Raw genomic sequence first — 12667 nt, 5'->3', positions numbered from 1 at the left:
GGAATAAGTCCTAATCGAGTCATGCATCACATAAACCTTAAAGATGGACATGTACCTAGGGTAGAAAGACAAAGGAAACTTAATCCTAATATGAAAGAAGTAGTGAAGAAGGAAATTATAAAGCAGTTAGATGCAGGAATAATATACCCAATTTCAGATAGCCAATGGGTTAGCCCGATTCAATGTGTTCCTAAAAAGGAAGGAATGACTGTAGTAAAAATGAAAATGGTGAACTAATCCTTACTAGAACCACTACAGGTTGGAGGGTATGCATTGATTATAGGAAGCTAAATTCGGCCATAAGGAAAGATCACTTTCCATTGCCATTCATAGACCAAATGTTAGAAAGAATTGCTGGTCATACTTTTTATTGCTTTCTCGATGGATATTCGGGATATTTTCATATTTATATATTCCTAAATGACCAAGAGAAAACTACATTTACTTGTCCATTCGGTACATTTGCATATAGACACATGCCTTTTGAATTATATAATGTACCCGCAACATTCCAGCGTTGCATGACAACCATTTTTAACGATTACATATAAGAAATTATGGATGTATTCATGGATGATTTTTTCTGTATATGGTGATTCTTTTGAAAGTTGTTTGAAAAATTTGGACATAGTGTTATGAAGATGTGAAAGTGCTAATTCAGTTTTAAATTGGGAAAAATGCCACTTTATGGTTGATGAGGCACAAAATAAGTAAAGATGGAATCCAAACGGATAGGGCAAAGATAGAAGTCATAAAAATGTTACCACCTCCTACTACGGTTAAAGGAATTAGGTCTTTTCTAGGCCATGCAGGATTTTATAGGCGATTTATAAAGAATTTCTCTATCATTGCTAAACCATTAACTAACTTGCTTGTTAAAGATGTATCCTTTGATTTTTCTCAAGATTGTTTAGATGCCTTTAACAATTTGAAAGATGCATTAGTAAGTGCACCTATAATGGCAAAACCTGATTAGGGATTACCATTTGAAATAATGTGTGATGCTAGTGATATTGTTGTTGGTTGTGTTTTAGGGCAAAGACATAATAAGAAATTGCATGTGATATACTATGCTAGCCATGTTCTAACTAGTACTCAAATGAATTATACAACTGCTGAAAAAGAAATGTTGGCTGTAATATATGCTTGTGATAAATTTAGATCATATTTGTTAGGATCCAAAGTCATAATCTATACTGATCATTCTGCATTAAAATACTTGTTTGCTAAGAAAGATGCAAAACCACATCTTATTAGATGGGTGTTGTTATTGCAAGAATTTGACATTGAGATTAGAGATAAAAAGGGTTCTGAGAATTTAGTTGCTGATCATTTATCTCGTCTAGAAAATGAAGAAGGTCCAATAGGAGAGTCTAAAGTTATTAATGAAAGTTTTCCAGATGAAAATTTAATGTTAGTACAACATGTTCATACACCTTAGTATGCTGACATTGCAAATTGTCTAGCTTCTAAAATAATACCTCTGATATGACTTATGCACAACAGAAAAAATTTTACTCAGATGATAAAAATTTCTTGTGGGATGAACCGTTTTTGTTTAAGATATGCGGGGATGGTATGATTAGAAGATGTATAGGGGAAACAGAAGTACAAGATATACTTATGCATTGTCATTCGAGTCCATACGGAGGGCACCATGGAACAAGTAGAACTGCTTTAAAGGTTTTAGAAAGTGGTTTTTATTGGCCTACATTGTTTCAGGATGCCCGTATATTTCTCTCTCATTGTGACAAATGTCAAAGGGTCGGCAACATTAGTCGGAGAGATGAGATGCCTTTATCCAACATACTTGAGGTAGAGATATTCGATGTACGGGGGATCGACTTTATGGGACCTTTCCCTATTTCACAAGGTAAAAGTTATATCTTAGTGCCCGTGGATTATGGTTCCAAATGGGTGGAGGCACAAGCTTGTGTAACAAACAATGCAAATACGGTGGTTAAGTTCTTAAAGGCATAAGATTTGGAGTTCCAAGGGCAATAAGTGACAGAGGTACGCACTTTTTAAATAAATCTTTTGAGAGTCTCCTAAAAAGATATGGAGTAAACCATAGAGTATCTACTCCATACCATCCACAAATAAGTGGTCAAGTGGAAATTTCAAATCGAGAACTTAAGTGGATTTTAGAGAAAACTTTTAATGCATCTTGTAAAGATTGGTCACTTAAGTTAGATGATGCACTTTGGGCATATCGAACGGCATTGAAAACACCAATTGGGATGTCTCTATACCGTTTGATTTGTGGTAAAGCATGTCATGTACCCTTAAAACTTGAATATAAAGCTTATTGGGCAATAAAGGCTCTGAATTTTGATTTAAACAAAGCAGGCTGTAAAAGGAAGCTTCAATTAAATGAACTTGATGAGATTAGATTGTTAGCGTATGAGAATAATAAAAAGGAATATAAGCTTTACTTGGGTGATAAGGTTAATGATCCACCTCAAGTAAAGTTTTATGCAAACTGAATCTACACAGTAGGTATGTATAATATATCTATATATTTATGTTTTGTTCGTTTTGTTTTTTACTTTATTTTAGTTGTTATTTGAAATAATAAAAAGGACTCATTTCAGTTCAAGCGTGCAGAAAAATTTTCTTTTGCAGAATCTGTTATCGCGAGCGCGATTTAGGGAAGCGCGAGCATGTAAAGGTTGAGTTTTAAACACAGAGAGTTTGGCTTTGTATTCGCGGACAGAGTCGCGAGAGTGAATTAAGGAAGCACGGGCGCGATACATGTGAAAAAAGAGACAGAGAGATTGGATTAAGAATTGCGATCGCAATAGATATATTCGCGGGTGCGAATAAGGAGAAAAAGAAGTCAGAAGGTTTGCAAAGATCATTCGCGAGACGAAATCTTAAAGTTGCGATCGTGAAAACAAAATCGCATATGCGACTGTCCAATGGACAGAAGATAACAACTTTCCTTTCAAAAATCAATTCAACTCTTCTCCTTCCCAAGGTGTTCAAACCTGCAAAAACTGCAAACACCCTTTCAAAACCAGTCAAATCCTTTCTTTTCCAACTTCTCCATTGACCATTCAACCCTATCCTTCCCTAAGATTATCTATATAAGGGTTTTTATTTCTCTTTCAACCACCACATCTGCCAGTGCAATACTCTTCACAAAACTATCTTTTGCTTTCTACAATCATCATACTCTCATTATCACTATGCCGTTCAAACAGAAGGCAAGGAAAAACAAAGATGGTTCATCTTCTTTTGTTCCAACAAACAAAGATTTGGCATCAAGGTATAAAGCGCCATTTCCCATCTACACTATAGAAGAGGGCGAACGTTTCACAAGCCTCATGAAGTCCAGTTTTACGGGTATGTATCTTCTTGACATTAATTTTCTGCAAAGTATTGGTCTGTTAGAAAAAATTCAAGAATATTTGAAAATCCTTCATTTTGAAATCTATAGCCAATTAAAAATTCCTGAGAATTCTAAAATAAGTCTTGAGTTATTGACCACCCTTGAATGGGTTGATGAGACAAAGAATGCCAAAAAATTTAAAGTAAATGGAGAGGAATTAACTTTAGACTATGATAAAATGCATCAGTGGTTAGAATTTCCCAAAAATGGATTTGCTTCCAAACCTAAAGGTTGGAACGCTGCTTCAGTTTGGGAAATGTTAATAGGTCAGTCATCTTTTAATGCTCAAAATACTGGTAACAAATGGTTTAAGGATGAAAGCATTTTATATCTGTATAAATATCTGTGTTACGCTTTGTATGGACGAGTGGAAGCCACCAAAGTCCAAACAAAGGATTTGTTTTTGTTGGAAACTATTTTGCAGGGAAAGAGGGTACATGTTTCAGGAATAATGTTTGATACCCTTTACAATGCATCCCGTCATCAAGGAAAAGTTACATTGGGGATCGGTAGCATGACACCCATTCTAACACATGCTGCCCGAATGCCTATTCCACCCTATCGTGCACAGCCCACCGATATTTTCAGGTATACGAATGGTGCTTTCTTGAAGAAGTCCGGATTAGTTGATGAAGTGAAAGATGGTAATACCATGGTTTATCGTTGGAAGTCATGGGCAAGAATAGTGGGCCAAAGTAATAGACGTGAAGGAACCTCTCGTGTGAATGAAGAAGAAATAAGACAAAGGAAAGGGAAGTCGCCAATGACATCCTCCACTCAAGCGGCAGATGAGGAAGAAGAAGTTGTTGGATGGAAGCAAGTCTTGAGTAGAGTTGATGCGTTACAACAGTCCCAAGAAAATTTGCAAGTAACCATTTTTGAAATGGGGTAACAATTGCACACCATTCAGAAAGAACACAAGAGTATGGCACGGAAGTGGATGTCATATTTCCGGAAGCAGAACATCAAATTCACTCCATCACCTCCAAATTTTCCGGAGGCCTGAGGTTTTTCTGCACGCATTCGTTTCTCTTTATATTTTTTGTGTTCTGTGTGTTTTTATGCATGTGCTATGTGTGAGCTATACATGTCTTCTCTCACAATGAGGACATTGTATCTCTCAAGTGTGGGGAAAGAATCTAATGTGCCTTTGTGTTTTTATGTTTTTATTGTCATATATATATATATATATATATATATATATATATATATATATATATATATATAATAAAATAAAAAAAAGACAAAAACAAAGAAAATTAAAAAATATTGACAATTAAAAAAGTCAAATTCTTTGCCTTAGTTCAATGTTTAGTCTCTACATATTGATTTGCTTATATTTCACTTTTTGAAATGGAAGTCTTGAATAATATACCATGATTAAGAGATTTCAATGATTATATGTTTAATTTGATTATGAACTTAGGTATTAGGATTTAAAACATGACATATGAAGTTTCTTTAGCAAATTTTAAATCTTTAGTTAATTATTTAGACATAATTTTGGCTTAAGAAAAGCATGAATCTTAACTTGAATAAGAAGTAGGAAGAAAAGGGAAATTAAAGCCACAATACATGTATGTTTCTAGGATGAGGGTATTATGAGAGAAAAAGAAAGTAAGATTGAGGGAATAACGGAAATCCGTTCTAATGAAAAGTGGTATGGAGCATAAAATGCAACCACTTTTTGCTTATATTCCCATTTAAGTTAAAAAAAAAAGAAAGAGAAAAGTGGTATGGAGCATAAAATGCAACCACTTTGTGTAATAGAAATAAGTTACCTAAAAATACCTTGAGATGAGAAACATTACATGTGTGCTAAACTTGTCCTAAGTACTTTCTATTTTGCATTCTAAGGAAGGAGAATTGCCTATCTCATGTTTTAAGTTTGGCTAGATTTTTAAACTTTAGATTTAGTTTGCTAGATTGAAATTTTAGATGCCATGTTCACTTATTATACTTGGTTCAAAATCAAATCAATCTCTTATTTTTGGTAGATTACTTAAGAAGTCCAAATCAACAAGTAAAAATAAACATGATCAACATGAGTTCAAAAGAAAAGATGAATGTTTTGCTTAGGGACAAGCAAAGAATTAAGTGTGGGGGAATTGATAGCCTCGTAAAGTGGGCAAATTTATTAAGTTATAATCGCATGATTGGCATGATTGTTTGTTTGCTTTTATACATTTTACGTTTTCTTGTGTTGTTTTTGGTTTAAAGTTGTTTTAGGAATGAATTTGCGCAAAGGATTGGAAAGGCTTGCTTTTATGAAGAAAAAGGATCAAAATTTGACTAAGTATGGAAAAGAGAAGTCCTGCCAAGCAAATTCGCAACAACGAATGAAGACGCAAGGCATAGGAAGAGATGAATATTTGCGAGCGCGATCCCAAAATGCGCGGGCGCGATCTATATGTCAGAAGGTCCAGAAGACATCAAGCATAATCCGCGAGCGCGACATTAAAATGCGAGAGCGCGAGAAGCACCCCAGAAGAGGCAGAAAGATCATAAATAACAATCGCAGGCGCGACCTTTAAACTCGCGCGCGCGAATCGCGTTTCTAGGAGACGTCAACTGCTATCTTTTCACCAGAAAATCATGTCCTCCCATGAACAGGTCAGAACTTTTCCCAACAGGAGTCATCTGAAGCACCTTTTGGCTAACCAATCACCATCATAACCAACATCCTCCTCCTCTTCTCTAAATTGCAATCCAAATGAAGAGGAACACAATTCAGAAAAACTCAGAAAAAAAGAGAAGAAGATAGAAGAAAAAACCAGTATTAGTATATAGTAGAAAAGTAAAGTAGTACTTAGAAATAAGTTGACGAGAGTCACTTATTATTGTTTGTGCAAAAAACATCAACGAGTTGCTCGAGGTGTGACGTCCTCCAGAGGCTTGATTTTGATTACTTATATCCTTCTCTTGTTCTATTAAAGACTTTTTGTATGTTGTTCTTCATTACTTTTCTGTGCAAAGCAACAATATTATTTGGGTTCATTCAATAAAAGTTCTTTCAGTTATCTTTTGATCTTTGTTTAATCAAGTTTACTTAATTATATTCTCAGAAAGAAATAATTTAGTAAAGATCAAAGAGATAGAATTCATTTAGTTGGATTTGCATATGAATCTTTAACTTGTTTTGTCAAAGTTAAATCTATCTTATTAAGAACTAGGTTCAATATTTGACAAAGTAAGGCATTTGTTGTATGTAGAGATAAATATAATAAATAGAGTAATTCTATACCGAGAGGTTGAATTATACTTTACCATAGGTGATTAAAGAATCATTTATTGCATGTTACACGTTTTCCTATAGAAAAAGAAAATCCAGTGCATAATCAATTCTTCTAAGAATCCTCCTACACTTTTATCTATCAAATTAAGTAGTATATTTAATTATAATTTAAATTGGATTGTAGTTTAATCATTTCATATTTTATTGCTGTAAACATAAGGGTTGGGGATAAGTCGTAAAGTGGACATAACCTGTTCCTCATGGGATCGATCTTTTTATTACTACGTTGCGATCCGTAGACTTGCGGGTAATCAAGGAGTGCAACACCATTTCACAAAAGAACAAGATTAAAAGAAGTAAAATCAAGTAAACACAAAAGAGAAGGTGATGTGGGGCAAATGGGCCACCACCCCTCCCCTATTTACAGGAAAAAGGGGAGGACAAGCCTCACCCTTGCTTAGAAGACCAAGTCTTTCAAGACTCAACTGAATTCAGATTGAAGCACTCATCTGAATTCAGATTGACGCACGATCACAGTCAAAATGTCCATCAGAAATCCCAAATGCAGTAGTACCATTTGATTCGACATACGATTACAGCAAGGACCCAAAAAATCAGATAAACAAACCGAATCGGCTCCAAAAAAATATTCTCGAAATCAGAGAAAATTTGTACAAGATGTTCCAGAAATCACCATGATCTGCCAGGTATGGTTCTTATACCAAAATTCCCTACAAAAGTGCTGAAATTGGAGTCCAAAAGATCGGACATTGATCGATCCCAATCTCTCGGAGGGGGCACGCTGTTGACCACGATTTTAGCACCAAACTTTCGGAAATTCAGCTACGGTTTCAACAGTGTGAGAATCAACTTTATCAGGCATCGTTTAGCCTCAAACCGACCTCCGGAAGCCTAAAAAACCTGAAACCAAAGGACAGATGCAGAATGGTAAAATGCCACGATTTGGTGCCGAACTGCCTAGCGTCGACACTGATTACCCTTATATCGGTATCAATTTTTGGTGCACCGAAGCCCCTAATCGATACCGAATAGGAACACTTCGGCGCTGTGGGTCCCGTATATATTTGGCGCAACCCAAGCAGGGAGGTGAATTGGGTTTTCTAAAAAAAATTTAACTTTCAAAAACAAAATCAGAATTCTATTGCAGCGAAATTAGAAAGCGTTTGTGAGAGTTAGTTATCAAGTTTAGAACTACCTCACAAAGCTTGTTGCAAATATAAAAGTCTTTGTGAAGGACAGCTATTGAATTTAGAACTGCTTCACAAAGCTTAAGCAATATTAGAATGACTCTGTGACGAATAGTTACTGAATTTAGAACTACTTCATAACGCTTAAGCAAGTTTAGAAAGACTCTCTGAAAGACAGTTATTGCATTTTAGAACTGGTTCACAAAGCTTTAATCAAGATTAGAAAACTGATTTAAAATTCATATTGTGAATTACACTTAATGTAGAAGGACATATTAGAACTTAGAGTAATCACAATACAGAAATCCAGAGTTCTAATTGTGAACCCCTTCCCCAAATGTCATAGGCATATGATGCATATGATGAATGAGAAGAAATACACGTGATGTGTGTGAGTCGCCACCTTGTTTAATTATTTTAGGGTAAACTAGGAAAAAACCCTAAGTGACTCCATTTTTAATTAACCTAGTTACTAGATTAATTATCCCAATGTTTAAGGCACAATCTACGAACCCGAGATGGATCCCGAGACTATGTCATGCCGATAAACTAACCGATGAATGAATGCTTTGCAAGGTAAATGATGGATTAATGAAATGTTTGAGTGATTTTGACTTGCCACCCGGGGTGAAATCCCGAACGTGCCTACGTACTTCCGTTTGAATGGAAGATCAAAGTCAACGTAGTTCGATAGGCCTTCTTTGAAGGGCTTTGAAGGTGTATGCTTAATGCATGAGTGTGTGTATGCTTTGTGCATGATTTTGTGTATGCTTTGTGCATTTTGTGTGTATGCTTTATGCATGATTTTGTGTATGCTTCGTGCATGATTGTGTGTATGCTTCGTGCATGATTTTTGTTTAGGCATTTTGCCAAAGAGTTGATTGATTTGATTTTAGGCATTTGATGCCAAAATGGTTCATTTAAACGATTTGTCGCCTAAAAGATTGATTTTATGGTTTTAAACCGAAAATGGTTGATTTTAAGGCATTTTACCAAAAATGTCGATTTCAAGTGATTTGTCGTTAAAATGGTTGATTTTACGGTTTTAAACCGAAAATGATTGATTTTAAGGCATTTTGCCAAAAGATTGATTTTAAGCGATTTGTCGCTAAAATGGTTGATTTTAGGCCTTTGGCCGAAAATTGGTTCATTTTAAGGCATTTTGCCAAAAATGTCGATTTTACGGCTTTGAGCCGAAAATGGTTGATTTTAAAGGCATTTTGCCAAAAAATGTTGATTTAGGCTTTTAGTCACAATTATTGATTAATTGGACTTAAGCCGGATTTGTTCGAAATAAGGCAGTTGAACCGTAGTTATTAATTAACTAGGCTCTTCTAGCCAATATTGTCGGATTTAAACTTTAATATCACGATTATTGATTAACCGGGCATTTGAGCGTAATCAAATTAATGTAAGACGGTTTATTTGTCTAAATGATGATGTGAATGCGTTTATGCAATTATAGAATTATTAAGAGTAGAAAAGAAGTATGCATGAAGTGCTAAAATTAAATAGGCAGAGTTTCATTTACGTACCTGATTTAATCGTCGACCACTTCTTAACTCAAGATTAAGCTCCTCGCTTAGGAAATATTAATTAATTTTAATTTGTTTAATTTTAATGTCCAAATATCACAATAAAAATGCAATACAAATTAAATAAAATGCAAAAAGCGGTAAGGAAAACGCAAGGAGCGTGAGAGGGAGAAGGATTCGTCCGTCAATACGGACCAGGTGTCAAAATTGGACTGAAAATGGCCTATTTATAGGCCATTTTCGGGTCCCGGGCGGCAGGTGCCGCCGGGAGGGCGGCAGCTGCCGCCCGGGGGGCTGGGCGGCAGGTGCCGCCTGGCTCGGCGGCAGGTGCCGCCCAGGAGGGCGGCAGGCCCCGCCCACGCTAGGCGGGGGGTGCCGCCTGGGAGGGCGGCAGCTGCCGCCCAGTCGGTGGGGCGGCAGGCCCCGCCTGGTCTGGGCGGCAGGTGTCGCCCAAGCTGGGCGGCAGGTGCCGCCCAGGGGCGTAGGGGGGCCAGGCCCCGCTCGCGCGCGCTGGGCGGCAAGCCTCGCCCGCGCGGGGCGACAGGCCTCGCGCGCGCTGGGCGGCTGGCCTCGCCCGCGCGGGCGGCAGGCCCCGCCCGCGCGGGGCGACAGGCCTCGCCCGCGCGCGCTGGGCGTCAAGCCTCGCGCGCGCTGGGCGGCAGGCCTCGCCCGCGCGGGGCGACAGGCCTCGCCCGCGCTGGGCGGCAGGCCTCGCCCGCGCTGGGCGGCTGCTGCCGCCGTTCCCGGCGGCTGCTGCCGCCGTGCCCGGCGGCCGGCTCCACCGTGGCCGGTGTGGACACCGTGCCTCGTTCCGAGGGCCTTTTTGGGAGTTCTGGACCTCCGAAAAATATTCCGGGACCTGTTCCGCGATCCTCGTGATATTCCGGACGTTTTAAGTACCATATTGACATATTTCCAGTAAATGTCCAAAATGGCCTCCGGTCTGGCCGGACTGTTTGCACAGTTGCTGCAGCAGCGTGTTTTCCTCCGTTTAAAGAGTTTCACATGCCACCAACAACATGAGAAGCCTCAAAATTTGAGTATTCACAGTTGCCCCCCACTGGCTATCATAAAAATGATTTATGAGAGCCAGTGGTTGTCTGATGGAGCAAATTTTGAAGGCGAAAACTCGGACCTTGGGTCAAATTGGGATTGTGGGGCCTTGGTCTGAGTTGTGAATTTTCGGACCCTAGGCCGAGTTTTGAATTTTGGGCCTTAGGCCGAATTGTGAATTTTCAAGCCTCTGCGGCCGAATGTGATTTTTCGGGCCTCTGTGGCCTGAATGTGATTTTTCGGGCCTCTGTGGCCTGAATGTGATTTTTCGGGCCTCTGGGGCCTGAATTGTGATTTTCGGGCCTCTGGGGCCTGAATTGTGATTTTTCGGGCCTCTGGGGCCTGATTGTGATTTTTCGGGCCACTGCGGCCTGAATGTGATTTTTCGGGCCTCTGGGGCCTGAATGTGATTTTTCGGGCCTCTGGGGCCTGAATGTGATTTTTCGGGCCTCTGTGGCCTGAATTGTGATTTTTCGGGCCTCTGTGGCCTGAATTGTGATTTTTCGGGCCACTGCGGCCTGAATGTGATTTTTCGGGCCTCTGGGGCCTGAATTGTGATTTTTCGGGCCTCTGTGGCCTGAATGTGATTTTTCGGGCCTCTGGGGCCTGATTGTGATTTTTCGGGCCTCTGGGGCCTGATTGTGAATTTTCGGGCCTCTGGGGCCTGAATTGTGATTTTTCGGGCCTCTAGGGCCTGATTGTGATTTTTCGGGCCACTGCGGCCTGAATTGTGATTTTTCGGGCCTCTGGGGCCTGATTGTGAATTTTGTGGGGGCCGTTGCTGTCATTATTCGGCGGCTGCTGCCGCCGTTATTCGGTGGCAATTCGGCGGCTGCTGCCGCCATCATTTCGGCGACTGCTGCCGCCCTTATTCGGTGCATTTTCTCCTATAAAAGCTTGTTCTTTGTTTCGGCTCTTCACTCATTCCTTATCTTCTCTCTTCTTCTTTTCTCTCCGTGTTTATCTTTTCCAAAGAATGAATCCTTCTTTCAATCATAGCATGCACAGCTGGGCTAGGAGTCTCTCCAAAGTTGAAAAGATCAACTTGAAGAGGTATGGCCTCTCTCCTATCATTACCCTTAGGGGGGTAGTGATCGACTGGAACTTTTTATGGGCCTGTATCAGACTCTGGGACCCTGAGGCCCACGTTTTTCGGTTCGGGGCCATGATGGAGGAGATGTGTCCTCTTTTCGAGGAGTTTTGTGCTATCATAGGGTGTGACCCTAATGCCCCTTTAGTCAGGCATGAGGTTAAAGTCGGGTATGTTCGGTCATTTGAAAGTTTATTTCAATTCAGCCGGCCACAAGCTAGGGCGATGATTGTTGACGACCAGAAGGCGATTCTGCTGCCCCTGATTGATGAATTTTCAGAGGTTCTTTCAGATGACCCAGACCGGATGAGGCTTAGGATGCGGGCTTTTGTATTTTGCTTATTATCTGGTTTCTTGTTTAATAAGGACCCAGGCTTCGGGGATCTGCGATTTTGCCCTATGATTCGACAAATGGAGGACATGGGTTGCATTGGTGGCATTGTGCTAGCAGAAACTATCAGGAGCCTTGACAGAGCTGCTTTAGGCTTCGAGGACTGGACGGTTTCCCCGATTATTCTCCAGGTACTTCTTTTCTTCTCATCTCTTCCTTACTTATTGTTTTGGTTCATTCCCTTGTAATAGAAAGGATCCATTACCCAGGTTTGGTTGAAGGACCACCTTCAAGTGGTTGCTGCTCCTACCCGTTTGCCTTACAACCCTTCTCAGTATCGTATACGGAGGATCTTGATCACACATTCGTCTGCTGATGCATGGACCTCATGGCTGATTGAATTGGGTCCAAACGAGGTATTGTGGTTTGTTCCCTGGTATGACATCACCTGCTTTATCCAGGTTAGCCTTCGTCATATTCAGGTTTACCTTTTAGGCCTTACACATTGTACCTGGTACTGCGCTTCGCGCGTTCTGAGACAGATGGGGATAGATCAGACTGTTCCGACCATGGATGATTCCCTAGCTGATTCAGCCATCACTCTGGGAGTTACTCGAGCCGTCCTTAGGGCCTGGGTTAGGGACCGTCATATGGTTAGACCTTCACCTAATCCTGCTGGTATTCAGACCTCTCCTGAGTACCGGTCTTGGTTTATGACCATTGTCTGGCCAGTTGAGAAGCTGAGGAGGAACGCATTGCTGAGTGCACTCGAGGGTTGGACTCAGGCTGACGCTGGTGATGGGATTAGGACTGATGAGGAG

Source organism: Jatropha curcas, chromosome 2 (genome assembly GCF_041381405.1).
Source record: "Jatropha curcas cultivar XTBG-Jc1 chromosome 2, XTBG_Jcur_1.0, whole genome shotgun sequence".
NCBI classification, from domain to species: Eukaryota; Viridiplantae; Streptophyta; class Magnoliopsida; order Malpighiales; family Euphorbiaceae; genus Jatropha; species Jatropha curcas.
This window is presented reverse-complemented; position numbering follows the sequence as displayed.